This window comes from Carcharodon carcharias, chromosome 31, assembly GCF_017639515.1.
Source record: "Carcharodon carcharias isolate sCarCar2 chromosome 31, sCarCar2.pri, whole genome shotgun sequence".
NCBI lineage: Eukaryota > Metazoa > Chordata > Chondrichthyes > Lamniformes > Lamnidae > Carcharodon > Carcharodon carcharias.
Window position 1 is genome coordinate 19,973,332 of NC_054497.1, and position 13,351 is coordinate 19,986,682.

The following is a 13,351-nucleotide window of genomic DNA, read 5'->3' on the forward strand; positions in this document are numbered from 1 at the left end:
CCAAACACGCCTGTCCCAAATGCCACTGTCCCAAACACACCTGTCCCAAACACTCCTGTCCCAAACACGCCTGACCCAAACACGCCTGACCCAAACACGCCATACCCAAACATGCCTGTCCCAAACACGCCTGTCCCAAACATGCCAACATCAAACACGTCTATCCCAAACACACCTGTCTCAAACACGCCTGTCCCAAACATGCCAACATCAAACACGTCTATCCCAAACACACCTGTCTCAAACACGCCTGTCCCAAACATGCCTACACCAAACACGTCTATCCCAAACACACCTGTCTCAAACACGTCTATCCTAAACATACCTACACCAAACACGCCTGTCCCAAACATGCCAACATCAAACAGGTCTATCCCAAACACCCCTGTCCCAAACACACCTGTCCCAAACACCCCTGTCTCAAACACCCCTGTCCCAAACACCCCTGTCCCAAACACCCCTGTCCCAAACACACCTGTCCCAAACACCCCTGTCCCAAACACACCTGTCTCAAACACCCCTGTCCCAAACACCCCTGTCCCAAACACACCTGTCCCAAACACCCCTGTCTCAAACACCCCTGTCCCAAACACCCCTGTCCCAAACACCCCTGTCTCAAACACCCCTGTCCCAAACACTCCTGTCCCAAACACACCTGTCCCAAACACAACTGTCCCAAACATGCCAACATCAAATACGTCTATCCCAAACACACCTGTCCCAAACACACCTGTCCCAAACACTCCTGTCCCAAACACTCCTGTCCCAAACACCCTGTCCCAAACACACCTGTCCCAAACACACCTGTCCCAAACACACCTGTCCCAAACACTCCTGTCCCAAACACCCCTGTCCCAAAAACACCTGTCCCAAACACACCTGTCCCAAACACACCTGTCCCAAACACGCCTGTCCCAAACACACCTGTCCCAAACACGCCTGTCCCAAACACGCCTCTCCCAAACATGCCTGTCCCAAACACACCTGTCCCAAACACGCCAGTCCCAAACACACCTGTCCCAAACACCCTGTCCCAAATACACCTGTCCCAATCATCTCTGTCCCAAACAGGTCTGTCCCATACACCCCTGTCCCAAACACACCTGTCCCAAACAGGTCTGTCCCATACACCCCTGTCCCAAACACCCCTGTCCCAAACACACATGTCCCAAACACTCCTGTCCCAAAAACCCCTGTCCCAAACACACCTGTCCCAAACACACCTGTCCCAAACACTCCTGTCCCAAACACACCTGTCCCAAACACCCCTGTCCCAAACACTCCTGTCCCAAAAACCCCTGTCCCAAACACACCTGTCCCAAACACACCTGTCCCAAACACTCCTGTCCCAAACACTCCTGTCCCAAACACGCCTGACCCAAACACGCCTGACCCAAACACGCCTTACCCAAACACGCCTGTCCCAAACACGCCTGTCCCAAACATGCCAACATCAAACACGTCTATCCCAAACACACCTGTCTCAAACACGCCTGTCCCAAACATGCCAACATCAAACACGTCTATCCCAAACACACCTGTCTCAAACACGCCTGTCCCAAACATGCCTACACCAAAGACGTCTAACCCAAACACACCTGTCTCAAACACGTCTATCCTAAACATACCTACACCAAACACGCCTGTCCCAAACATGCCAACATCAAACAGGCCTATCCCAAACACACCTGTCCCAAACACACCTGTCCCAAACACTCCTGTCCCAAACACCCTGTCCCAAACACTCCTGTCCCAAACACACCTGTCCCAAACACTCCTGTCCCAAACACCCCTGTCCCAAAAACACCTGTCCCAAACACGCCTGTCCCAAACACACCTGTCCCAAACACACCTGTCCCAAACACGCCTGTCCCAAACACACCTGTCCCAAACACGCCTGTCCCAAACACACCTGTCCCAAACACGCCAGTCCCAAACACACCTGTCCCAAACACCCTGTCCCAAACACACCTGTCCCAATCATCTCTGTCCCAAACAGGTCTGTCCCATACACCCCTGTCCCAAACACACCTGTCCCAAACACTCCTGTCCCAAACACTCCTGTCCCAATCATCTCTGTCCCAAACAGGTCTGTCCCATACACCCCTGTCCCAAACACCCCTGTCCCAAACACACCTGTCCCAAACACTCCTGTCCCAAAAACCCCTGTCCCAAACACACCTGTCCCAAACACTCCTGTCCCAAACACACCTGTCCCAAACACCCCTGTCCCAAACACTCCTGTCCCAAAAACCCCTGTCCCAAACACACCTGTCCCAAACACACCTGTCCCAAACACTCCTGTCCCAAACACTCCTGTCCCAAACACGCCTGACCCAAACACGCCTGACCCAAACACGCCTTACCCAAACACGCCTGTCCCAAACACGCCTGTCCCAAACATGCCATCATCAAACACGTCTATCCCAAACACACCTGTCTCAAACACGCCTGTCCCAAACACGCCAACATCAAACACGTCTATCCCAAACACACCTGTCTCAAACACGCCTGTCCCAAACATGCCTACACCAAACACGTCTATCCCAAACACACCTGTCTCAAACACGTCTATCCTAAACATACCTACACCAAACACGCCTGTCCCAAACATGCCAACATCAAACAGGTCTATCCCAAACACCCCTGTCCCAAACACACCTGTCCCAAGCACCCCTGTCTCAAATACCCCTGTCCCAAACACCCCTGTCCCAAACACCCCTGTCCCAAACACACCTGTCCCAAACACCCCTGTCCCAAACACCCCTGTCTCAAACACCCCTGTCCCAAACACCCCTGTCCCAAACATCCCTGTCTCAAACACCCCTGTCCCAAACACCCCTGTCCCAAACACTCCTGTCCCAAACACACCTGTCCCAAACACACCTGTCCCAAACATGCCAACATCAAACACGTCTATCCCAAACACCCCTGTCCCAAACACTCCTGTCCCAAACACACCTGTCCCAAACACACCTGTCCCAAACATGCCAACATCAAACACGTCTATACCAAACACACCTGTCCCAAACACACCTGTCCCAAACACTCCTGTCCCAAACACCCTGTCCCAAACACACCTGTCCCAAACACACCTGTCCCAAACACTCCTGTCCCAAACACACCTGTCCCAAACACTCCTGTCCCAAACACCCCTGTCCCAAAAACACCTGTCCCAAACACGCCTGTCCAAAACACACCTGTCCCAAACACACCTGTCCCAAACACGCCTGTCCCAAACACACCTGTCCCAAACACGCCTGTCCCAAACACGCCTGTCCCAAACATGCCTGTCCCAAACACACCTGTCCCAAACACGCCTGTCCCAAACATGCCTGTCCCAAACACACCTGTCCCAAACACGCCTGTCCCAAACATGCCTGTCCCAAACACCCTGTCCCAAACACACCTGTCCCAATCATCTCTGTCCCAAACAGGTCTGTCCCATACACCCCTGTCCCAAACACACCTGTCCCAAACACTCCTGTCCCAAACACTCCTGTCCCAATCATCTCTGTCCCAAACAGGTCTGTCCCATACACCCCTGTCCCAAACACCCCTGTCCCAAACACACCTGTCCCAAACACTCCTGTCCCAAACACGCCTGTCCCAAACACTCCTGTCCCAAACACTCCTGTCCCAAACACGCCTGTCCCAAACACTCCTGTCCCAAACACTCCTGTCCCAAACACGCCTGTCCCAAACACTCCTGTCCCAAACACGCCTGTCCCAAACACTCCTGTCCCAAACACGCCAGTCCCAAACACGCCTGTCCCAAACACACCTGTCCCAAACACACCTGTCCCAAACACGCCTGTCCCAAACACACCTGTCCCAAACACTCCTGTCCCAAACACACCTGTCCTAAACACCCCTGTCCCAAACACACCTGTCCCAAACACGCCTGTCCCAAACACTCCTGTCCCAAACACGCCTGTCCCAAACACACCTGTCCCAAACACCCCTGTCCCAAACACACCTGTCCCAAACACACCTGTCCCAAACACTCCTGTCCCAAACACGCCTGTCCCATACACCCCTGTCCCAAACACACCTGTCCCAAACACTCCTGTCCCAAACACGCCTGTCCCAAACACACCTGTCCCAAACACACCAGTCCCAAACACGCCTGTCCCAAACACGCCTGTCCCAAACACACCTGTCCCAAACACGCCTGTCCCAAACACGCCTGTCCCAAACACCCCTGTCCCAAACACACCTGTCCCAAACACACCTGTCCCAAACACCCCTGTCCCAAACACACCTGTCCCAAACACACCTGTCCCAAACACGCCTGTCCCAAACACACCTGTCCCAAACACGCCTGCCCCAAACACTCCTGTCCCAAACACTCCTGTCCCAAACACTCCTGTCCCAAACACGCCTGTCCCAAACACTCCTGTCCCAAACACTCCTGTCCCAAACACACCTGTCCCAAACACTCCTGTCCCAAACATGCCTGTCCCAAACACACCTGCCCAAACATGCCTGTCCCAAACACACCTGCCCAAACATGCCTGTCCCAAACACACCTGTCCCAAACACTCCTGTCCCAAACACACCTGCCCCAAACATGCCTGTCCCAAACACGCCTGTCCCAAACACGCCTGCCCCAAACATGCCTGTCCCAAACACACCTGTCCCAAACACGCCTGTCCCAAACACGCCTGTCCCAAACACGCCTGCCCCAAACATGCCTGTCCCAAACACACCTGTCCCAAACACGCCTGTCCCAAACACTCCTGCCCCAAACACGCCTGTCCCAAACACGCCTGTCCCAAACACGCCTGTCCCAAACACGCCTGTCCCAAAGACGCCTGCCCCAAACATGCCTGTCCCAAACACGCCTGTCCCAAACACGCCTGCCCCAAACATGCCTGTCCCAAACACGCCTGTCCCAAACACGCCTGCCCCAAACATGCCTGTCCCAAACACACCTGTCCCAAACACGCCTGTCCCAAACACTCCTGCCCCAAACACACCTGTCCCAAACACGTCTGTCCCAAACACGCCTGTCCCAAACACGCCTGTCCCAAACACACCTGTCCCAAACACACCTGTCCCAAACACGCCTGCCCCAAACACACCTGTCCCAAACACGCCTGCCCCAAACACACCTGTCCCAAACACACCTGTCCCAAACACACCTGTCCCAAACACGCCTGTCCCAAACACACCTGTCCCAAACACACCTGTCCCAAACATGCCTGTACCTAACACACCAGTCCCAAAAATGCCTATCCCAACCACATTTTTCCCAAGCATGGCTGCCCCAAACACACCTGCCCCAAACACGCCTACATCAAACACACCTGTCCCAAACACGCCTACTTCAAACACAACTGTCCTAAACATACCAGCCCTAAACATCCCCACACCAAACACAACTGTCCCATACACCCTGTCCCAAACACACCTCTCTCAATCACATCTGTCCCAAACACACCTCTCTCAATCACATCTGTCCCAAACACACCTCTCTCAATCACATCTGTCCCAAACACACCTCTCTCAATCACATCTGTCCCAAACACACCTCTCTCAATCACATCTGTCCCAAACACACCTCTCTCAATCACATCTGTCCCAAACACACCTCTCTCAATCACATCTGTCCCAAACACACCTCTCCTAAACACACCTGTTCCAAACACACCTCTCTCAATCACATCTGTCCCAAACACACCTCTCCTAAACACACCTGTTCCAAACACACCTCTCTCAATCACATCTGTCCCAAACACACCTCTCCTAAACACACCTGTTCCAAACACACCTCTCTCAATCACATCTGTCCCAAACACACCTCTCCTAAACACACCTGTTCCAAACACACCTCTCTCAATCACATCTGTCCCAAACACACCTCTCCTAAACACACCTGTTCCAAACACACCTCTCTCAATCACATCTGTCCCAAACACACCTCTCCTAAACACACCTGTTCCAAACACACCTCTCTCAATCACATCTGTCCCAAGCACACCTCTCCTAAACACACCTGTTCCAAACACACCTCTCTCAATCACATCTGTCCCAAACACACCTCTCCTAAACACACCTGTTCCAAACACACCTCTCTCAATCACATCTGTCCCAAACACACCTCTCTCAATCACATCTGTCCCAAACACACCTCTCCTAAACACACCTGTTCCAAACACACCTCTCTCAATCACATCTGTCCCAAACACACCTCTCCTAAACGCACCTGTTCCAAACACACCTCTCTCAATCACATCTGTCCCAAACACACCTCTCCTAAACACACCTGTTCCAAACAAGCCTGTCCTAAACAGGCCTGTTCAACCACGCCTATCCCAAACCCACCTGTCCCATACATCCCTGTCCCAAACCCACCTGTCCCATACATCCCTGTCCCAAACCCACCTGTCCCATACATCCCTGTCCCAAACCCACCTGTCCCATACATCCCTGTCCCAAACCCACCTGTCCCATACATCCCTGTCCCAAACACACCTGTCCCATACATCCCTGTCCCAAACCCACCTGTCCCATACATCCCTGTCCCAAACCCACCTGTCCCATACATCCCTGTCCCAAACCCACCTGTCCCATACATCCCTGTCCCAAACACACCTTTGCCAAACATGCCTAACACAAACGCACCTTGTCAAACACTCCTGTCCCAAACACACCTGTCCCAAACACTCCTGTCCCAAACACTCCTGTCCCAAACACACCTGTCCCAAACACTCCTGTCCCAAACACACCTGTCCCAAACATCCCTGTCCCAAACACACCTGTCCCAAACACACCTGTCCCAAACACGCCTGTCCCAAACACGCCTGTCCCAAACACACCAGTCCCAAACACACCTGTCCCAAACACACCTGTCCCAAACACTCCTGTCCCAAACACACCTGTCCCAAACACTCCTGTCCCAAACAACCATGTCCCAAACACCCCTCTCCTATACACATCAGTCCCAAACACCCCTGTCCTAAACACACCAGTCCCAACCATCCCTGTCCCAAACACACCTGTCCCAAACACACCTGTCCCAAACACGCCTTTCTCAAACACGCCTTTCTCAAACACGCCTTTCTCAAACACGCCTTTCTCAAACACGCCTTTCTCAAACACGCCTTTCTCAAACACCCCTGTCCCAATCACCTTTGTCCCAATCACTTCTGTCCCAATGACACATTTCCCTAACACACCTGTCCCATACACCCCTGTCCCAATCACCCCATCCTAAACAACCCTGTACCCAAACACTCCTGTCCCAAACACCCCTCCTCCAAACACCACTTGGGATAGGAGCGTTTGGGACAGGGGTGTATGGGATGGGGTGTTTGGGACAGGGGTGTATGGGACAGGCATGTTTGGGACAGGCATGTTTGGGACAGGGGTGTATGGGATAGGCATGTTTGGGACAGGGGTGTATAGGATAGGCATGTTTGGGACAGGGGTGTATGGGATAGGCATGTTAGGGACAGGGATGTATGGGACAGGCATGTTTGGGACAGGCATGTTTGGGACAGGGGTGTTTGGGATGGGGTGTTTGGGACAGGGGTGTATAGGCTAGGCATGTTTGGGACAGGCATGTTTGGGACAGGGGTGTATGGGACAGGCATGTTTGGGACAGGCATGTTTGGGACATGGGTGTTTGGGATGGGGTGTTTGGGACAGGGGTGTATAGGATAGGCATGTTTGGGACAGGCATGTTTGGGACAGGGGTGTATAGGATAGGCATGTTTGGGACAGGCATGTTTGGGACAGGCATGTTTGGGACAGGCATGTTTGGGACAGGCATGTTTGGGACAGGGGTGTATGGGATAGGCATGTTTGGGACAGGGGTGTATAGGATAGGCATGTTTGGGACAGGGGTGTATGGGATAGGCATGTTTGGGACAGGGGTGTATAGGATAGGCATGTTTGGGACAGGGGTGTATGGGATAGGCATGTTTGGGACAGGGGTGTATAGGATAGGCATGTTTGGGACAGGGGTGTATGGGATAGGCATGTTTGGGACAGGGGTGTATGGGACAGGCATGTTTGGGACAGGGGTGTATAGGATAGGCATGTTTGGGACAGGGGTGTATGGGATAGGCATGTTTGGGACAGGGGTGTATGGGATAGGCATGTTTGGGACAGGGGTGTATAGGATAGGCATGTTTGGGACAGGGGTGTATGGGATAGGCATGTTTGGGACAGGGGTGTATAGGATAGGCATGTTTGGGACAGGGGTGTATAGGATAGGCATGTTTGGGACAGGGGTGTATGGGATAGGCATGTTTGGGACAGGGGTGTATAGGATAGGCATGTTTGGGACAGGGGTGTATAGGATAGGCATGTTTGGGACAGGGGTGTTTGGGATGGGGTGTTTGGGACAGGGGTGTATAGAATAGGCATGTTTGGGACAGGCATGTTTGGGACAGGGGTGTATGGGACAGGCATGTTTGGGACAGGCATGTTTGGGACAGGGGTGTTTGGGATGGGGTGTTTGGGACAGGGGTGTATAGGATAGGCATGTTTGGGACAGGCATGTTTGGGACAGGGGTGTATAGGATAGGCATGTTTGGGACAGGCATGTTTGGGACAGGCATGTTTGGGACAGGCATGTTTGGGACAGGGGTGTATGGGATAGGCATGTTTGGGACAGGGGTGTATAGGATAGGCATGTTTGGGACAGGGGTGTATGGGATAGGCATGTTTGGGACAGGGGTGTATAGGATAGGCATGTTTGGGACAGGGGTGTATGGGATAGGCATGTTTGGGACAGGGGTGTATAGGATAGGCATGTTTGGGACAGGGGTGTATGGGATAGGCATGTTTGGGACAGGGGTGTATAGGATAGGCATGTTTGGGACAGGGGTGTATGGGATAGGCATGTTTGGGACAGGGGTGTATGGGACAGGCATGTTTGGGACAGGGGTGTATAGGATAGGCATGTTTGGGACAGGGGTGCATGGGATAGGCATGTTTGGGACAGGGGTGTATGGGATAGGCATGTTTGGGACAGGGGTGTATGGGATAGGCATGTTTGGGACAGGGGTGTATGGGACAGGCATGTTTGGGACAGGGGTGTATGGGATAGGCATGTTTGGGACAGGGGTGTATGGGATAGGCATGTTTGGGACAGGGGTGTATGGGATAGGCATGTTTGGGACAGGGGTGTATAGGATAGGCATGTTTGGGACAGGGGTGTATGGGATAGGCATGTTTGGGACAGGGGTGTATAGGATAGGCATGTTTGGGACAGGGGTGTATAGGATAGGCATGTTTGGGACAGGGGTGTATGGGATAGGCATGTTTGGGACAGGGGTGTATAGGATAGGCATGTTTGGGACAGGGGTGTATAGGATAGGCATGTTTGGGACAGGGGTGTTTGGGATGGGGTGTTTGGGACAGGGGTGTATAGGATAGGCATGTTTGGGACAGGCATGTTTGGGACAGGGGTGTATGGGACAGGCATGTTTGGGACAGGCATGTTTGGGACAGGGGTGTTTGGGATGGGGTGTTTGGGACAGGGGTGTATAGGATAGGCATGTTTGGGACAGGCATGTTTGGGACAGGGGTGTATAGGATAGGCATGTTTGGGACAGGCATGTTTGGGACAGGCATGTTTGGGACAGGCATGTTTGGGACAGGGGTGTATGGGATAGGCATGTTTGGGACAGGGGTGTATAGGATAGGCATGTTTGGGACAGGGGTGTATGGGATAGGCATGTTTGGGGCAGGGGTGTATAGGATAGGCATGTTTGGGACAGGGGTGTATGGGATAGGCATGTTTGGGACAGGCCTGTATAGGATAGGCATGTTTGGGACAGGGGTGTATGGGATAGGCATGTTTGGGACAGGGGTGTATGGGATAGGCATGTTTGGGACAGGGGTGTATGGGACAGGCATGTTTGGGACAGGGGTGTATGGATAGGCATGTTTGGGACAGGGGTGTATGGGACAGGCATGTTTGGGACAGGGGTGTATAGGATAGGCATGTTTGGGACAGGGGTGTATGGGATAGGCATGTTTGGGACAGGGGTGTATAGGATAGGCATGTTTGGGACAGGGGTGTATGGGATAGGCATGTTTGGGACAGGGGTGTATGGGATAGGCATGTTTGGGACAGGGGTGTATGGGATAGGCATGTTTGGGACAGGGGTGTATGGGATGGGGTGTTTGGGACAGGGGTGTATAGGATAGGCATGTTTGGGACAGGCATGTTTGGGACAGGGGTGTATGGGACAGGCATGTTTGGGACAGGCATGTTTGGGACAGGGGTGTTTGGGATGGGGTGTTTGGGACAGGGGTGTATAGGATAGGCATGTTTGGGACAGGCATGTTTGGGACAGGGGTGTATAGGATAGGCATGTTTGGGACAGGCATGTTTGGGACAGGCATGTTTGGGACAGGGGTGTATGGGATAGGCATGTTTGGGACAGGGGTGTATAGGATAGGCATGTTTGGGACAGGGGTGTATGGGATAGGCATGTTTGGGACAGGGGTGTATAGGATAGGCATGTTTGGGACAGGGGTGTATGGGATAGGCATGTTTGGGACAGGCCTGTATAGGATAGGCATGTTTGGGACAGGGGTGTATGGGATAGGCATGTTTGGGACAGGCCTGTATAGGATAGGCATGTTTGGGACAGGGGTGTATGGGATAGGCATGTTTGGGACAGGGGTGTATGGGATAGGCATGTTTGGGACAGGGGTGTATGGGACAGGCATGTTTGGGACAGGGGTGTATAGGATAGGCATGTTTGGGACAGGGGTGTATGGGATAGGCATGTTTGGGACAGGGGTGTATAGGATAGGCATGTTTGGGACAGGGGTGTATGGGATAGGCATGTTTGGGACAGGGGTGTATGGGATAGGCATGTTTGGGACAGGGGTGTATGGGATAGGCATGTTTGGGACAGGGGTGTATGGGATAGGCATGTTTGGGACAGGGGTGTATGGGATAGGCATGTTTGGGACAGGGGTGTATGGGATCGGCATGTTTGGGACAGGGGTGTATGGGATAAGCATGTTTGGGACAGGGGTGTATGGGATAGGCATGTTTGGGACAGGGGTGTATGGGATAAGCATGTATGGGACAGGGGTGTATGGGACAGGCATGTTTGGGACAGGAGTGTTTGGGATGGGGTGTTTGGGACGGGTGCCTGTCCCAAACACACCTGCCCAAACACACCTGTTCCAAACACACCTGTTCCAAACACACCTGTCACAAATACCTCAGTCCCAAATGCCCCGAACCCAAACACCCCTGGCCCAATCACCTCTGTCCCAAAGACGCCTGTCCCATACACCCCCGTCCCAAACACCCCATCCAAACACCCCTGTCCCAAACATGCCTATCCCATACACCCCCGTCCCAAACATGCCTATCCCATACACCCCCGTCCCAAACACCCCATCCCATACACCCCTGTCCCAAACATGCCTATCCCATACACCCCCGTCCCAAACACTCCATCCCATACACCCCTGTCCCAAACATGCCTATCCCATACACCCCTGTCCCAAACACATCTTTCTCAAGCACCCCTGTCCCAAACACACCTGTCCCAAACACACCTGTCCCAAACATGCCTACACCAAACACACCTGTCCCAAACATGCCTACACCAAACACACCTGTCCCAAACATGCCTACACCAAACACACCTGTCCCAAACACACCTGTCCCAAACACACCTGTCCCAAACATGCCTACACCAAACACACCTGTCCCAAACATGCCAAACCAAACACACCTGTCACAAACTCTGCTGTCCCAAACACACCTGTCCCAAAGACACCTGTCCCAAACCCACCTGTCCCAAAGACCCCTGTCCCAAACACACCTGTCCCAAACGTGCCATTTCCAAACACACCAGTCCCAAACACGCCTGTCCCAAACATCCCTGTCCCAAACACCCCTATCCCAAACATGCCTATCCCAAACATGCCTGTCCCAAACATGCCTGTCCCAAACATGCCTGTCCCAAACACGCCTGTCCCAAACATGCCTATCCCAAACACCCCTATCCCAAACATGCCTGTCCCAAACACGCCTGTCCCAAACATGCCTGTCCCAAACATGCCTGTCCCAAACATGCCTATCCCAAACACCCCTGTCCCAAACATGCCTGTCCCAAACATGCCTATCCCAAACACCCCTATCCCAAACATGCCTGTCCCAAACATGCCTATCCCAAACATGCCAGTCCCAAACACTCCTGTCCCAAACATGCCTATCCCAAACATGCCTGTCCCAAACACTCCTGTCCCAAACATGCCTATCCCAAACATGCCTGTCCCAAACATGCCTGTCCCAAACATGCCTGTCCCAAACACACCTGTCCCAAACATGCCAGTCCCAAACACACCAGCCCCAAACATGCCAGTCCCAAACACCCCTGTCCCAAACACACCAGTCCCAAACACGCCAGTCCCAAACACGTCTGTCCCAAGCACACCTGTCCCAAACATGCCAGTCCCAAACACGCCAGTCCCAAACACGTCTGTCCCAAACACCCCTGTCCCAAACACGCCAGTCCCAAACACGTCTGTCCCAAACACACCTGTCCCAAACATGCCAGTCCCAAACACGCCTGTCCCAAACATCCCTGTACCAAACATGCCAGTCCCAAACACGCCTGTCCCAAACATCCCTGTACCAAACATGCCAGTCCCAAACACGCCTGTCCCAAACACGCCTGTCCCAAACACACCTGTCCCAAACACGCCTGTCCCAAACACGCCTGTCCCAAACACGCCTGTCCCAAACACACCTGTCCCAAACACGCCTGTCCCAAACACGCCTGTCCCAAACACCCCTGTCCCAAACACCCCTGTCCCAAACATGCCTGTCCCAAACACTCCTGTCCCAAACACGCCTGACCCAAACACACCTGTCCCAAACACACCTGTCCCAAACATCCCTGTCCCAAACATCCCTGTCCCAAACACACCTGTCCCAAACACACCTGTCCCAAACACCCCTGTCCCAAGCACACCTGCCTCAAATGCACCTGTCCCAAACACACCTGTCCCAAGCACACCTGCCTCAAACGCACCTGTCCCAAACATGCCTACAGCAAACACACCTGCCCAAACACACCTGTCCCAAGCACACCTGTCCCAAACACACCTGTCCCAAACACACCTGTCCCAAGCACACCTGCCTCAAACACATCTGTCTCAAACATGCCTACACCAACCATACCTGTGCCGATGTCTGGTGCTGTGAGTCCTGAAGGCTAACCCTGACATACATATTTGCAAGTCTGACCAAGGGACCAGAATAATCATTCCAAACAAGCGTGATTCTGTTAACAAAATGCATGCTGTTCTTGATGACAGTTCAAAATTCAAATCTATTGGATCCGCTGCCAAA